The following is a 14828-nucleotide window of genomic DNA, read 5'->3' as shown; positions in this document are numbered from 1 at the left end:
ATGCTTCACAGCTCCAGGGTCCCAGGTTCGATTCCCGGCTGGGTCACTGTCTGCACATCCTCCCCGTGTGTGCATGGGTTTCCTCCGGGTGCTCCGGTTTCCTCCCACAGTCCAAAGATGTGCGGGTTAGGTGGATTGGCCATGCTAAATTGCCCGTAGTGTCCTAAAAAGTAAGGTTAAGGGGGGGGGTTATTGGGTTACGGGTATAGGGTGGATACGTGGGTTTGAGTAGGGTGATCATGGCTCGGCACAACATCGAGGGCCGAAGGGCCTGTTCTGTGCTGTACTGTTCTATGTTCTAACTGCCAAAAGTTGACGATAAAGTGACATACTTGCCAGAAGGGGACAGTCAGCGGAAGGACTCAACTATCATTAATAGAGTAAGTAAGGTCACCGGAAAGTATAAAAACTGGTTGAATGTACAAGATAAAAGGAAGGAGGTTGGGCCCATGCCTTGGGAACATGAAGTACAAAAATGAAGAACACAGAAAAGTAGTGTCAGTTCGGATAGTAGGTCTGATAGTGAACATGCCCTGAGGAAGAGATCAGGAACTGTTGAAAGAACATCTCATAATAGGAAGGGGAAGGCAGCACGGTGGTGCAGTGGGTTAGCCCTGCTGCCTCACGGCACAGAGGTCCTAGGTTCGATCCAGGCTCTGGGTCACTGTCTGTGTAGAGTTTGCACATTCTCCCCGTGTTTGCATAGGTTTTGCCCCCACAGCCCAAAGATGTGCAGGCTAGGTGGATTGGCCACGCTAAATTGGACCTTAATTGGAAAAAATTAATTGGGTACTCTAAATTTATAAAAAAAATAATAATAATAGGAAGGGGAGATAACGCAGTAGTAGTCAGGAAAAAGATAGAAGGCAGGATAGAAGGCGCATCTTAACAAGGTCACAAAATATGGTACAGACTAGGAACGTAGAAACGCTACAAGGAACAGAAGCCCATATGATCGAGAGGTCTTAGTGACTTCCAACACATCAGATGATAAATTAATAAAAGATGCAAAACAGCAAGAACTACAAAGTTGCAAAGAATTTGGGGTGTCCACGGAGGTGTCAGATAGGAGATAACAAGTTCTATCTCAGAGATGGATATGCACGTAAAAGGTGTTTCCTAATAGAACTTATAAGGTCAAAGCCAGGATGGTGGCACAAGGTTTTGAAGTAAACTTGGTTGACCAAGCTGTAAGGGTAGATTCACCGACAGCAGGAAGGGTTATTTTGAAAATATTTTTGGCTCTCTTAGCAGCAAAGCTAGGGAAGTCGACCGGTATTAAAGCTGCTTTTTTACAGGAACATCAGCTTTAAAGAGAAATTTTTCTTTGTCCTTTGAAAGAGGTGCTGAACACAGAACGGGTACTCTAGAATTGAAATAAACGTGTGTACGGGTGAATGACGCTTCTAGAATTTGGTATTTCTCAGTGAGGTCAGTTTTGTAGAAGTTAGGTTGTCTCCAGTTGAAAGCAAACCCTGCGATGTTATATTGGCACCATGGAGGGAACATTTAGCCATCATCATGATGCATGTGGATCATATTTTGTGGGGCGGTGGTAGCGAATTTGAAAATATTGTTATTCATGAGCTCAGAACGAAGTTCAAGATTGGAAGTCAGGCCTTGGGTATATTCAAATGCATCGGGTCAGAAATCAGGAAGAGTGGCTCGTATGTCACTCTAAGTCAGCAGCCTTACTTTGAGAATATAAGCCCCATAGCAATTACTCATCACAAAGGATATAAGAACATAAGAACTAGGAGCAGGGGTAGGCCATCTGGCCCCTCGAGCCTGCTCCGCCAATCAATGAGATCATGGCTGATCTTTTGTGGACTCAGCTCCACTTTCCGGCCCAAACACCATAACCCTTAATCTCTTTATTCTTCAAAAAGCTATCTATCTTTACCTTAAAAACATTTAATGAAGGAGCCTCAACTCCTTCACTGGGCAAGGAATTCCATAGATTCACAACCCTTTGGGTGAAGAAGATCCTCCTAAACTCAGTCCTAAATCTACTTCCCCTTATTTTGAGGCTATGCCCCCTAGTTCTGCTTTCACCCGCCAGTGGAAACAACCTGCCCGCATCTATCCTATCTATTCCCTTCATATGGCAAAGAAAACATTGGCAAAATGTTAAGAGAATTATTTTTTAAAATTTCCATCTTTAGGTGATATTAGAAAATTGAAACTGATTGTTTATTGTGCCGCATCTTATGCTAATCTCCGTGATGGCTTTTCGAGTACGGGAGGATTTTTCTCCTGGGGGAGAAAGGTAAATGTTGCCCTTTGACATGGGAATCTAAAAAGATACGAAGAGTGGTAAAAAGTACATTGGCAGTTGAAACACTTGCCCTCCCGGAGCACTAGATATGGTATTTTTTATATCCAGGATCCTGACTGATATTTCAAATGGTACAGGGCATTTACGAAGAATACCTATAGAGTGTCACATAGACAATTGGGAGAATGTCCATTCTATAAAATGCATCAATGAAAAGTGACTATGGAGTTATCAAGACAGTTCAAACAGTTGAAAGAAGACCAGTTTCTAATTGATGCTGGGTCGAGTAAAACGGCCCCCGCAGGTCCACGAAGTCGGGGTTTTTTCAGGGGGTCCCAATAAAAAAAAATTAAAGTCCTGTGAAATCGGGAGCAGGAGAACTAGGCCCTCGGGAGCGGAGCGATCCGGTGGCAACCCCCGCCACGCAGGGCAGGACAAGCGGCGGCCCGGACCGAAGCGGGGGCCGAACCTGCAGAGAGGAAGGAACGGAGGATCGACCGATGACACCCCATCCCCCCAGCAGGAGAGCGCAGGGTGCGACGAGCGGCGGCCCAGACCAAACAGCGGGGACTGAAGTGGGGACTGAAGCGGGAACCGCCCGTCCGACCGCCCCCCCCCAAAACCCGCCCCCCGGCGGCGACCAACACGAGGCAGGAACAAAGAGGGACTCCCGACCAGAAGCCACTCCCTCTCTCTCTCTCGACCCCGGGCGAGTGAAGGAAAAGAAAGGAAAAAAAAATAACTTTTGCAAAAACAAAACTTTTAAAGCGAGGTGGGGGAAAAAAGTATTTTTGCGCTTTTTTTTCTCAGCCAAAACAAGTTCTCCTGAAAAGAATTTTATAAAAGAGGAAAAATAAAGTGGTAAAGGAGAGAAGGGAGGGGGAAAGAAAAAGGGAAGAAACAAACAAACGAAAAAAAAGGAGGGGAAAAGAAAGGGGGGGGGGGGGGGGAAGGAAAAAAAGAAGAGAAACGAAAGGGAAGGGGGAAAAAAAAATGCCAGAAGGGAGCCAAAGCAGAGGGAGAAGGGGCACCAAAGGCAGACGGGGCAATGGGCGAGCCAGCTCAGGTGAGCTAATCAGCGCATGAAGCGGCGGAACGGAAGAATCGCCGCATCAAAAAGAGCTGGACAGACAGGTGCACTCTCCCCTGGGACCAGGGGGGAGCTGGAACTGGAAGGCAGCCTTTGCTGAGGCGCTGAGGGAACATCAGCAGGTAAACAAGGCAGAGATTAGAGCAGACATAGAGGCCGCAGTACAGGCAGCAATGGCCAAGGCCCTGACGGAGGTGCAGCTCGCCCTGGGCAGAGGAGAAACTGGAGGCCCAAGGGGAGAAGCTGGAAGCCCAAGAGGCGACCATTAAGGAGCTGGAGAAAGCAGCAACTTACATGAGCGACCGGATCACAGCCCTGGAGAGGGAGGTGGCGAGACTGGGCACAACACATGGGAGCCTGAAGGGCAGAGTGGATGACCAGGAAAAACGCTCGAGAAGGCAAAATGTCAGGATAGTGGGCCTGCCAGAGGGGATCGAGGATAGAAACCCCATGACATACGTGGGCGAGATGCTGGGCGACTTATGGGGAGGGAAACCTGTCCCAACCCACCAGAAATGGACAGACCACACCGGTCGCTGCGCCCGAAGCCCAAGGCAGGAGACCACCCGAGAGCAGTTATAGCTAAACTGCACCGGTACCAATACAGGGAAACAATCGGCGCTGGGCCATGAAAAACAGAACCTGCAAATGGGAAGGAGACTCCATTAGAATTTACGAAGACATTGGGGCAGACCTAGCCAGGAGACGGGCCGGGTTCAATAGAGCGAAAGCAGCTCTTCACAAGAGCAATGTGCATTTTGGTATGCTGTACCCAGCGAAACTCTGGGTCACATACCAAGAAAGAAAATACTTCTTTACAGCCCCCGCCGAAGCAAACAAGTTTGTCGAGGAACACGGGCTGGAAAACCATCAGCGAGGGTAGAAACGAGGGTCCCCTGGCAAGGGGCAACAACACGCCGAGTGGGGGGGGGGGCAGGGAGGGGGGGGTGAGGCAACGCCAGGCACCCCCGTCCCCGCCACGGTGAGAGCACCCTGAACAAAGAGCAAACCACTGCCCGAGGGATCGCTTCAGGTGGGAGACCAGGCCCCAGCACGAGGGAATGAGAGTAGCGGAGAAGGGAGAGCAAGCAGGAGGAGTGCAGGGTAGGGTAGGGATGGGCTAGGATAGGGTGGGCAGAAAACCGCAGAGGCCGGGCAGGGGAGAAGCGAGTTAGTAACTCCCCAGAGGGGGGGTCACCGCACTAGCAGGAAAGCTAGCGCTGGGGGTATGCAACAAAGCAGGGCCGCAGCGTGCCCCCAACAGGGGGGAAGGTGCCAGGCAGGGAGTTGGGGGGGGGGGGGGGGGGGACGACCACTCAACAGAGGCAGGAGAGCAAACGGGGATAGGAACAGGGGAAAGAGGGACAAAGTATACGGGAGAGGGGGGAAAGGGAGAGACGGGGGGGGGGTACACAAGGAGGGAGAGACCAGGGAGGGGGATGCAGGGAAGGAGGGACAAACGAGGCTAGAAAAGGAATAGGGCCACAAAGTGCCAAAACCAAGGGCTCAGAACAAGGAATCACTGCAACCACCCACCCAGTACGATCTCTGGGCGAAGGTAGACCCAGGAATTCAGGGGACTACCCGCTTGGCGGAGGCACAGTGGCCGGCCATGTCGGGTGCCCCCGGGACAAAGGGAAACCCCGGAGCGCAGGGGCCCAACCGCATGGAGAGAGCAGTGACAGCGGCCATCCTGGACGGCCCCCTCACAAAGGGAAACCCCGGAGCGCAGGGGCCCTACCGCATGGAGAGAGCAGTGACAGCGGCCATCCTGGACGGCCCCCTCACAAAGGGAAACCCTGGAGAGCAGGGTCCCTACCGCATGGAGAGAGCAGTGACAGCGGCCATCCTGGACGGCCCCCTCACAAAGGGAAACCCTGGAGAGCAGGGGCGCGTCCACCAGGTAAGTATGGCTAATCCCACAGGAACGAGAGGGCAGAAGCCCCCCACCAGGATAGTCACTTGGAACGTAAGGGGACTCAATGGCCCAGTGAAGAGATCCAGAGTCCTCACCTACCTAAGAAATACGAGGGCCAACATAGTCTTCCTCCAAGAGACACACCTGAGAGAGCAGGACCAACTGCGGGAAAGAAAGGGCTGTGTGGGACAGACCTACCATTCCTGCTATGGGACAAGGGCCAAGGGGGTGGCGATACTGATTGGCAAGACGGTTACGGACCTGGGGGGACGGTACGTCATGGTCAGCGGGTCCCTGGATGGGGCACCGGTGGTACTAGCTAACATGTACGCACCCAACTGGGACGACACGAGCTTCATCAAGAAGACCATGGCAGAAATCCCTGACATAGCGACGCATCGACTAATCATGGGGGTGACTTCAACTGTATACAGGGTCCAAAGACAGATAGATCAAACCCCAAAACAGGGAAAACCTCAAGCATGGCAAGGGAACTCAGTCACTTTATGGAGCAGATGGGAGCGGCGGGCCCCTGGAGGTTCACCCACCCGGGGGAGAAGGAATTCTCCTTCTTCTCCCCAGTACACAACGTATGCACCAGAATTGACTTCTTTGTGGTGGGGAAAACGGTGCTTCTGAGGATAGACAAAGTGGAATACTCCGCAATTGTGATATCAGACCACGCTCCACACTACATGAACATGAGGCTGGAAACGGGCAGGGCCCAACGTCCCACATGGAGGTTGGACGTTGCCCTACTAGCTGACAAGGCCTTCAACGAAAGGATATTGCGGGCCACAGCAGAGTACACAGCGAACAACCAGAACGGGGAGGTCTCACCCTCCACGTTCTGGGAAGCGCTGAAGGCCGTACTAAGAGGGGAAATCATAGCTTTCAAAGCGCGAAGAGATAGGGAGGAAAGGGCGACTGGGCAGCAGCTGGCCGACTCCATACTGGAGGTAGACCATAAATACTCCGAGGCCCCGACCGTAGAGCTCCTGGCGGAGAGGAAAGAGCTACAAAGGAACTTTGACCTGCTCTCCACGAGGAAAGCAGTGCACCAACTCCGCCAGGCACGTGGGACCCTATACGAACACGGAGACAAAGCCAGCCGCCTGCTGGCACATCAGCTGAGAAAGCAGACAGCCACCAGAGAAATTGCACAAATCAGGGATACCAGAGGCATGTTAGAAACAGAACCAGAAAAGATCAACAAACCCTTCAAGGCCTTCTACCAAGAGCTGTACACCTCAGAGCCCCCAATGGGGGAGTCCGGGATGAAACGGTTCCTTGATGGACTAGACATTCCAGTCGTGGGGGAGGGCAGAAAACGGAAGGGCTTGGAAGCACCACTAGCACTGGGAGAGATCATGGACAGCATTAGCTCCATGCAGACGGGGAAGTCGCCGGGACCGGACGGATTCCCGGCGAACTTCTACAAAAACATTCGCAACAGCGCTGGCCCCGCACCTGTGGGAGATGTTCACAGACTCGCTAGCTAGAGGCACACTGCCACCCACGTTAGCACAGGCCTCAATCCCGCTGATACCCAAGAAAGACGAAGACCCAATGGAATGTGGGTCATACAGACCCATCTCACTGCTGAACGCAGATGCCAAAATACTGGCCAAAATCCTAGCCAAAAGGCTAGGGGTGCGATTCTCCCAAACAGGGAGAAATCGTAAGGCTGGCGTCAAAAGCGGGCGGGTTTGAGGCCAGCCTCCGCCCCCCCGACTGGGAACCGATTCTGGTCCCCGGTCGGGGCTAGCATGCCGCGGCCGTGAACTCCGGCATCGCGGGCTTAACGAATTTCGTTAAGCCCGCTTGCCAGAGTTTGCGACGGCTGACGCGTCAGATGACGTCAGCCGCGCATGCGCGGATTGGAAGACTCCAACCCGCGCATGCGCGGATGACGTCATCGCGCATTTGCGCGAAACCCGCGCATGTGCGGGCCGGGATGCCCCTCAGCCGCCCCGCGAATTGATACAGCGGGGCGGCGGAAGGACAAAGAGTGCGCGGGAATCGGACCCGCTGTCCACGATCGGTGCCCACCGATCGCGGGCCCATGGCACCCTTGGCACGGCCGTGGTACTGCCGTGCCAATCGGTGCCATGGTTGGCAAGATCGCGACTTTACGGCCGTTTTTACGAACGGCCAGACCAGGTGTGTTTGCCGTTCGTAAAAAGGGCCGTAAATGGCTTGGACTTCGGCCCATCGGCCAGCTGAGAATCGCTGCTCGCCGTAAAAAAACGGCGGCAGCGATTCGTGTCGGGAGTCGGGCTTGGGGGCGGGAGAATAGCGGGAGGGCGTCAGACTAGCGTGGCTGTAAAAATTTACGACCCCCGCTATTCTCCGCACCGTCGTGAGTGCGGAGAATTGCGCCCTAGAGGACTGTGTACCCGAGATGGTCGCAGAAGACCAGACGGGCTTTGTCAAAGGTAGACAGCTTACCTCGAACATCAGGCGCCTGCTGAACGTAATAATGACCCCCTCCGGGGAGAGAACACAAGAGGTGATCGTCTCCCTGGACGCAGAAAAGGCCTTCGACAGAGACGAATGGAAATACCTCATAGAGGTACTGGAGCGGTTCGGGCTTGGAACAGGGTTCACCTCCTGGGTAAAGCTCCTATACAACGCTCCCACGGCAAGCGTACGGACCAACAATGCCAACTCCCGATACTTCCAGCTGCACAGGGGCACTGTGGTGATCTGTACCACTGTATATATGTGTGTGCTTGCATTAGGGGATGTATGACAGTACCTGTATTACAGATTTGCTGGTAAGCCCCTGCCGGCTAGCTCCGCCCCCAGGGAGCAGTATAAATATTCATAAGTTTCCCTGAGATGCCATTCTACAGCTGCAGCCGGAGGAATAGCATCTCACTGTAATAAAGCCTCTCTTGTACCTTATCGAGTCTTTTGTGTGCAATTGTTAGCAACACAGGCACCAGACAAGGATGGCCAATGTCGCCGCTGCTGTTCGCTCTAGCGATCGAGCCACTAGCAATCGCGCTCAGAGCAGCAAAAAGTTGGAGGGGGATCCGAAGGGGAGACAGAGAGCACAGAGTCTCACTCTATGCAGATGACCTGCTCCTCTACATTTCGGACACACAGAGCAGCATGGACGGAATCATCGCGCTCCTGAAAGAGTTTGGTGCCTTCTCGGGCTACAAACTCAACATGAGCAAAAGCGAGATCTTCCCGGTACACCCTCAAGAAGTGGGGGCAGCACTAAAGGGGCTGCCGTTTAAACAAGCTCAACACAAATTCCGCTACCTGGGGATCCAAATAGCCCATGACTGGAAAGGGATCCACAAATGGAACCTCACCAGCCTGACGGAGGAAGTAAAAAAGGACCAGCGAAGATGGAACACACTCCCACGCGGGGAGAGTCCAGACGATCAAAATGAACGTACTGCCCAGGTTCCTCTTCCTGTTTAGATCCATTCCGATCTACATCCCCAAGGCCTTTTTCAAAGCGCTGGACAAACTAATCATGGCGTTCGTATGGGGGGGGGGGGGGACAAGGATGTACCCACAACCGCCACGACAGACACTACTGGAAGAACTACTGGACGCAAGCATACTAGATAAAGGAAACTGTAGTGACATGTATGACCGACTTATAGAAAGGCTGACATCATACTGGACACAACAAGAAAGAAATGGGAGGAGGACCTGGGGATTGTGATAAGATGGGGACTCTGGAGCGAAGTACTGCATAGAGTCAACTCCACCGCCATGTGCGCAAGGCTCAGCCTGACACAGCTAAATGTGGTACATAGAGCCCACTTGACCAGAACCCGTATGAGTAGGTTCTTCCCGGAGGTGGAGGATAGATGTGAACGGTGCCAAGGAGGCCCGACCAATCACATCCACATGTTCTGATCTTGCCCCAGACATGCAGGGTACTGGACAGCTTTCTTCGAGGCAATGTTCAAAGTGGTAGGGATGAGGGTGGAGCCATGCCCGAAAGTGGCGGTCTTCGGGGTTTCGGACCAGCCAGATCTATTCCTGGGGAGGAGGGCGGACGCTCTTGCCTTTGCCTCCCTGATCGCCTGCCATAGAATCATGTTCGGCTGGCGGTCAGCAGCACCGCCCAGAGCTGCAGACTGGCTGGCCGACCTCTCGGAATCTCTCCAAATGGAGAAAATCAAATTCGCCATCTGAGGGTCAGACGACGGCTTCCACAGAACGTGGGAGCCATTCATGCAATTGTTCCGGGACCTGTTTGTGGCCAATGAACAAGTGGAAGAATAGCCAGGTAGCCAAGAATCAGGGGAAAGTCGCCAAAGCATGAGAGGGGGAGATAGACCGGGAGGGAGGGCGGTGGGGGGGGGGGGGGGGGGGGGGGACAGCTAAACCTAAGAGGAAAGAAAGGCGAATCATAGGAGGGAGGGGGGAGAGGGAAGAGACAGGGAACAAGAGAGGAGAAGCAGGGAGGTGGGGGGGGGGGGGGGGGGGAGGGGGAGGCAGGGAAATGAGAGCCGGAAGGAAGGCACGGGATACAATAATGAACATGGCATCTCCAGGAGCAGGGAACGAGGAGAATAAAGACGAAAGACGGGAGGAACGGCAGAAGCGGAGGTGAGCACGAGACGGCAGCGAGATTCGTCCAGGAGAAGCAAGCCACAACGCCAACACCAAACCCATTCGTGTATTGCCCACTATAATTGTTTCTCCGGCACCCAAATGTATATTTACCTCCCCAGTCTCCACCCCACCCTCCCTCCCCCCCACCAACAGTCGCCTACTTATGTGTTGTAAATAATTTTGCCAGGTGTACAGAGTTGCTGCTGTTGAGCTGGTGCACAATACCCTACCAGTTATTCTATTTTATTTTTTATTGTTTTTTTTTATTATTTACTATTTTCTTTTCTTTGGTATGTTTGGGTGTGCCCTTCTCTTCTATATATGTGTATATATATGTCTCTTATCTTGTGTACTTAACGGTAAATATACTTTGTTCAAAAACCCAATAAAAAACATTTATAAAAAAAAAAATGAAAAGTGACTATGGATTGACATGGCGAGCCTAAAACAGATTCTAGAGAACAGAGAAATTCACAAGACAGTAGTGACCAATTATCTGACTGTTTGATGAAAAGCCTAAAGAAATTTGTGATTGAAAATGAAAGGGGAAATAGGATGAATTTACTGAATAAAAAATGTACATTTGTGTTATGGCATATTGTATCTTTCGTCAACGTTTTTCTTTTAAGGGGGGGATAGGAAAGAGTTAATGTTCCCTAATACTGTAGCTGGAGTTAGGGTTTTAATTGCTTAATACAGTACATTGCTCTAATTGTTTAATAGACTGCATCAATATTTTAAGGGGATGCAGGTAGCATTGTTTTGTTGTTGGTGAAGTGATTACTGAATGCAATAAACTTGGAGTTGAAGAAGTCAAGACTTGCTTCCTATAGAGTTACCTTCGGAGCTTAACACCAGTATCCCATCCGAAACATAGGCAAGCTTATTGACAAACCAGAAAATGCGGACAATATGCACAATGAGACAAACGGTGGTGAATACATGTTGTGCACCAAACGTCTTGTGGAAAACAGAGATGCCATCTTCCTATCCAAAGTGTTTACCAAGATTTACATTATTCCCAAGAAAGTTGGTAACTATTTGACACAGTGGCAAATGCCAACATACCATCTCTGAGGATTCTAAAACATATGTATCCACAGAGGTAGAAGTTCTTGGTGAAACCTAATACTATAAAAAAACTTTCAGCACGCAACGGTTCACTAATCCCATGTGTAGGATTCATAGTCCTGGAGTGTAAGCACAATCGATCCTCTTGGTGTTACAGATGTTCGGCATCATGGAAACTGAAGGCTCAGCAATTACAGGTCTCCCAACTAGTCGGGACCACACACTAGTAACAGCACATGGAATCAGTCAGACCTTACGAGGCAGATCTACTAGCCCTCTTACATCAGTTCATGATCTAAGATCAAAATATTGAGAATGTTTTGACGACATTGGCAATTTGCAAGGGAACTGCAACGTTACACTTGCAGGGGAATGCAAGTCCATCAACTAATCTACCACATAAGCACTGCATCTACATACAAGTCAAATTGAAGGTCAAGCCAGACAAAATGAAGAAAGACGGAATAATTAGAAGAGTATAAGAACACTCAGATTAGTGCAGCTCAATCACATGTGTCATAAAGAAGAATGGGATCATCCAGGATCCCATGGAAGCTACATGGCAACCAACTGAGGTGGCAATGTTCAGAACCAAGGTCCCATAAAGTTATTACATACAAAGCTGCAATGGTGAGGCATAAACAATGTTACAACTGGTCCCTGGCGGGGTCCCTCAATTTTTACCGTTCGCCCACCTGTGGGAACTATCTCAACAGGAGCGCCAATTCATTAAATTCTGGACGGGACACCCACAATTTATATCCCCCCCCCCCCCCCCCCCCCCGGGGTGAAGAAGGATGAACCTGCTCCCTTTCTTTATTCAACCCCCGCGGTTGGTCGCAACAAGATCAATTTAAAAAGGATCCCTCCCCTCGCGGCTACCTTTTCCCAGTCCAAATATATCTCTGTTTTAAAAGGGGCCAATTTAACCAGGTTTTCGTGACTTAAAGAAAGAGTGAGTTTATTAGCTGCAAAAGCACGAGAAAAAATAATAAAATGCACGCACATACATACAGATGGATTAGAAATGAGAAGTGAGTTCAAAAAGAAGTTTTACAAAAAGAAATGAATAAATCTTTGACTTGTCCATGAGGAGTAGGTGGTAAACCATTGCAGTCATTTAGATCCATGATTTCTGTGGCACTGATGTGAACAGTTGAATAGTTGGTTTCATGATTCCTGTCTCTGCAGTTAATCTAAAAGAACTTAGCCTAGTTCCTTTTCCATTGTGGCTTTGCTGACTTGATCTGCTTCCCACAATCAGAAAGGAGGCAAAGCTTTTTCACCTGCCAGAGTCAGTTGTCTTTCCTTGTTTTTGTTTCGCATCCAGCATTAATCCACACTGATCAGGCTTGCAGCTGACTTTTTATCCCAGTCCCCTGTGTATTCCTGGAAGGAAAAATCTCAAAACAGGTCTGGGAAATAACTTACATGATGTGATTCCTGCTGATATGATAATCAGCTTCTATTATCCCCACAGGAGATGACAGTTCAGTTTGTATTGTGTCTTATTTGACATGTCCCTATCTGAAAAAGGGTGTGATATTCCATTGCCTCTCTCTCAGGGCTTACTACAATCCACACAGGAACTTATCAAACAGTCACTGAATGTACATTATCAGCCGTCTTTGGCTTGTATGGCCATCTTTAAAAACCATAAAAGTTCAATAGATCCATACGTAATTCGGGTTTTGATCCATTGTCATGTCACAAGGACAAATCAGATACATTCCTGCTCTTCAGCCACTGTGCAGTCCTATTGTATCCAAGAAAACATCCAAAATGCCACCAGGAATAATATCCAAGAATGACATTCCCACAGATTACTGTGAGCAATTAAAGAAGCCTCCAGACAAGGTTACCATCACAAGATCTGGGCAAAACAGCAGATTAACTCCAGTGTTTAGAGACTCAAAGATTAATCAGTACTACGCACATGTGTAATGGTGACAAAGCATGTATTGCCGTAAGATATGCTTCTTTAGAAGTGGTAAAGTATTTTTAAAAAGAAAGGGGGATGTTGTAATATGCCTTTAAGGGATATCAGCATGATGTCACTAGAAGGGAAATGTGTCATGTGATCCAGCCTCGGTTTCACTTTTGCTTTGAACAGCGCAGACACACACACAGTTCTGTTAGGTCCAGGCAGTGGGCGGTCGAGTGGGTCGCCCGTCCTGACTGCCAACCACCTTTCCATGGCCATGTCCGCCATCAGGTGTCTCTGGAAAGGGTGCACGCGTTGCCCGCTGGCACAATGAGGCATTCTGTGCCCGGTGGGCAACGTGGGGACCTGGGGTGTTTTATCCACTCCTTTAATCATATTATTTTAACCTATTTTAAGTTTCGTTTGAAATTCTGTGTAGTTTGATGCAGTATCCTTAAGGTCTGACTTTGAATGTATCCCTCAATTTGTTGAATCCATTTATTTGATTAGTCTAAAAGAAACAGAAATAGCTCTGATGCTTTCAACTTTCATACCTCTGTATAACTGTTCTCATATACCTCATCTTAATAAATGAACACACAATGTGTTCACCCAATCCCTTTTGAATCACTCATGCCTTGCGCCCTGTACAGTAAATAAGCCCAAAGTTATGTCATTATAATAACTTGACACCCAGCAGCCCCTGCGGCTGCCTCTAAACTTCTCGCTGGGTTGACAGACCGGACCCACCCTCCAATCATGAAGATCGCGCCTCAGAATTTTCCCCACTCCCACTACTCGCCTCGAGGAGGAAAACCCAAGCCAAAGTGAGGAAAAGCTTTTTATGCAACAACCATTTAGGATTTGGGATGCACTCACCGATTGGCAGGTGGGTACAGATTTAATTGTAACCATCAAAAGGGAATTGAATAAATACCTGAAGGGCCAAAACAGCTGGGATCCGGGAAAAACGTGGAGGGGAGTGCCCAACTGGATGGAACCGGAGCAGACTTGATGGGTTGAATGACCTCCTCCTGTGCTGTCGTATGAGATGGTTTTATGAATTTAAGTTAAGGGACCAAAAACTTGATAAAAGAGATGGGTTTAAAGATAGTTCATACAGGGCACCAAAGAGGTGGAGGTATTGGGAATGGAACTCTACAGTACAGTATAGCTGAAGTCACAGACACCAATTGGAAGGTGAAGGAAGGGAAAGGTGGTGTGGAGGCCGAAGGGACCAGATTCAGAGGGAAGGACAGTCTGTCAGGGGTTTAAAGCAGTGAAGGAAGTTCCCGACACAAGAAAGGGGAAGGCCATGAAGGAATTCAAACACGGGTAGAAGATTTTCAATTTGAGGTGTTGGGGGAACCTGGGACCGGTGTGGCTCAAGGATAGGACTGAGCAAGGTTGCTGCAGGATAGGTTTTGAGCTTCAGATTATTGGAAGAGCCTAAAATCAAAGGAGGCTGGCCAGGAAATCATTAAAATAGCCAAGTCCGGATGTAATAAAGGCACGAAAAAGGGTTTCAGTTGAAGATATGAAGAATTCAGACAGAGGTGAGTCAAGTCACAGAGGTGGAAATAAACAGTTCTGATCCTATAGAGGATACGGGGCTGGAAGTTCACCCAAGGGTCGAATTGGGCACCTGAGATTGGCAACATTCTGGTTCAGCTTTAGTCAGGCTGACGTTTTCCCAGTGTGCAATTAACTAAAAATCACCAATGTGATGAGAACTTGCCATTTTACATCATTTAGTTTCATTGTAAATTCCCTTGGAAAAAATCCATCTCATTGAATGAGGTGTAACTGGATTTTTAACAGCATGCTAAGTTTATAATTACTGCTAACAGTCTCATTGGCCCTGAAAACTATGTTTTTATTCGTGCACTGTCACATTTTAATATTATGGTAAAAATGATCCATATTTTTAAAGTATTTTTCAAGTTCTTTTGAT

General features: G+C 49.4%; 1 protein-coding gene across 2 annotated transcripts in view; it reads right to left on the bottom strand.

The window, feature by feature from the left end:
• Nucleotides 1–14828, bottom strand: part of rbm20 (RNA binding motif protein 20) — a 248752-nt gene that overhangs the window by 34547 nt on the left and 199377 nt on the right. The gene's annotated exons all lie outside the window — the stretch shown is intronic.

This window comes from Scyliorhinus canicula, chromosome 16 (genome assembly GCF_902713615.1).
Source record: "Scyliorhinus canicula chromosome 16, sScyCan1.1, whole genome shotgun sequence".
In the NCBI taxonomy this organism is placed as follows: domain Eukaryota; kingdom Metazoa; phylum Chordata; class Chondrichthyes; order Carcharhiniformes; family Scyliorhinidae; genus Scyliorhinus; species Scyliorhinus canicula.
Note: the sequence above shows the minus strand (reverse complement) of the source record. Positions and strands in the feature narration are given on the sequence as shown.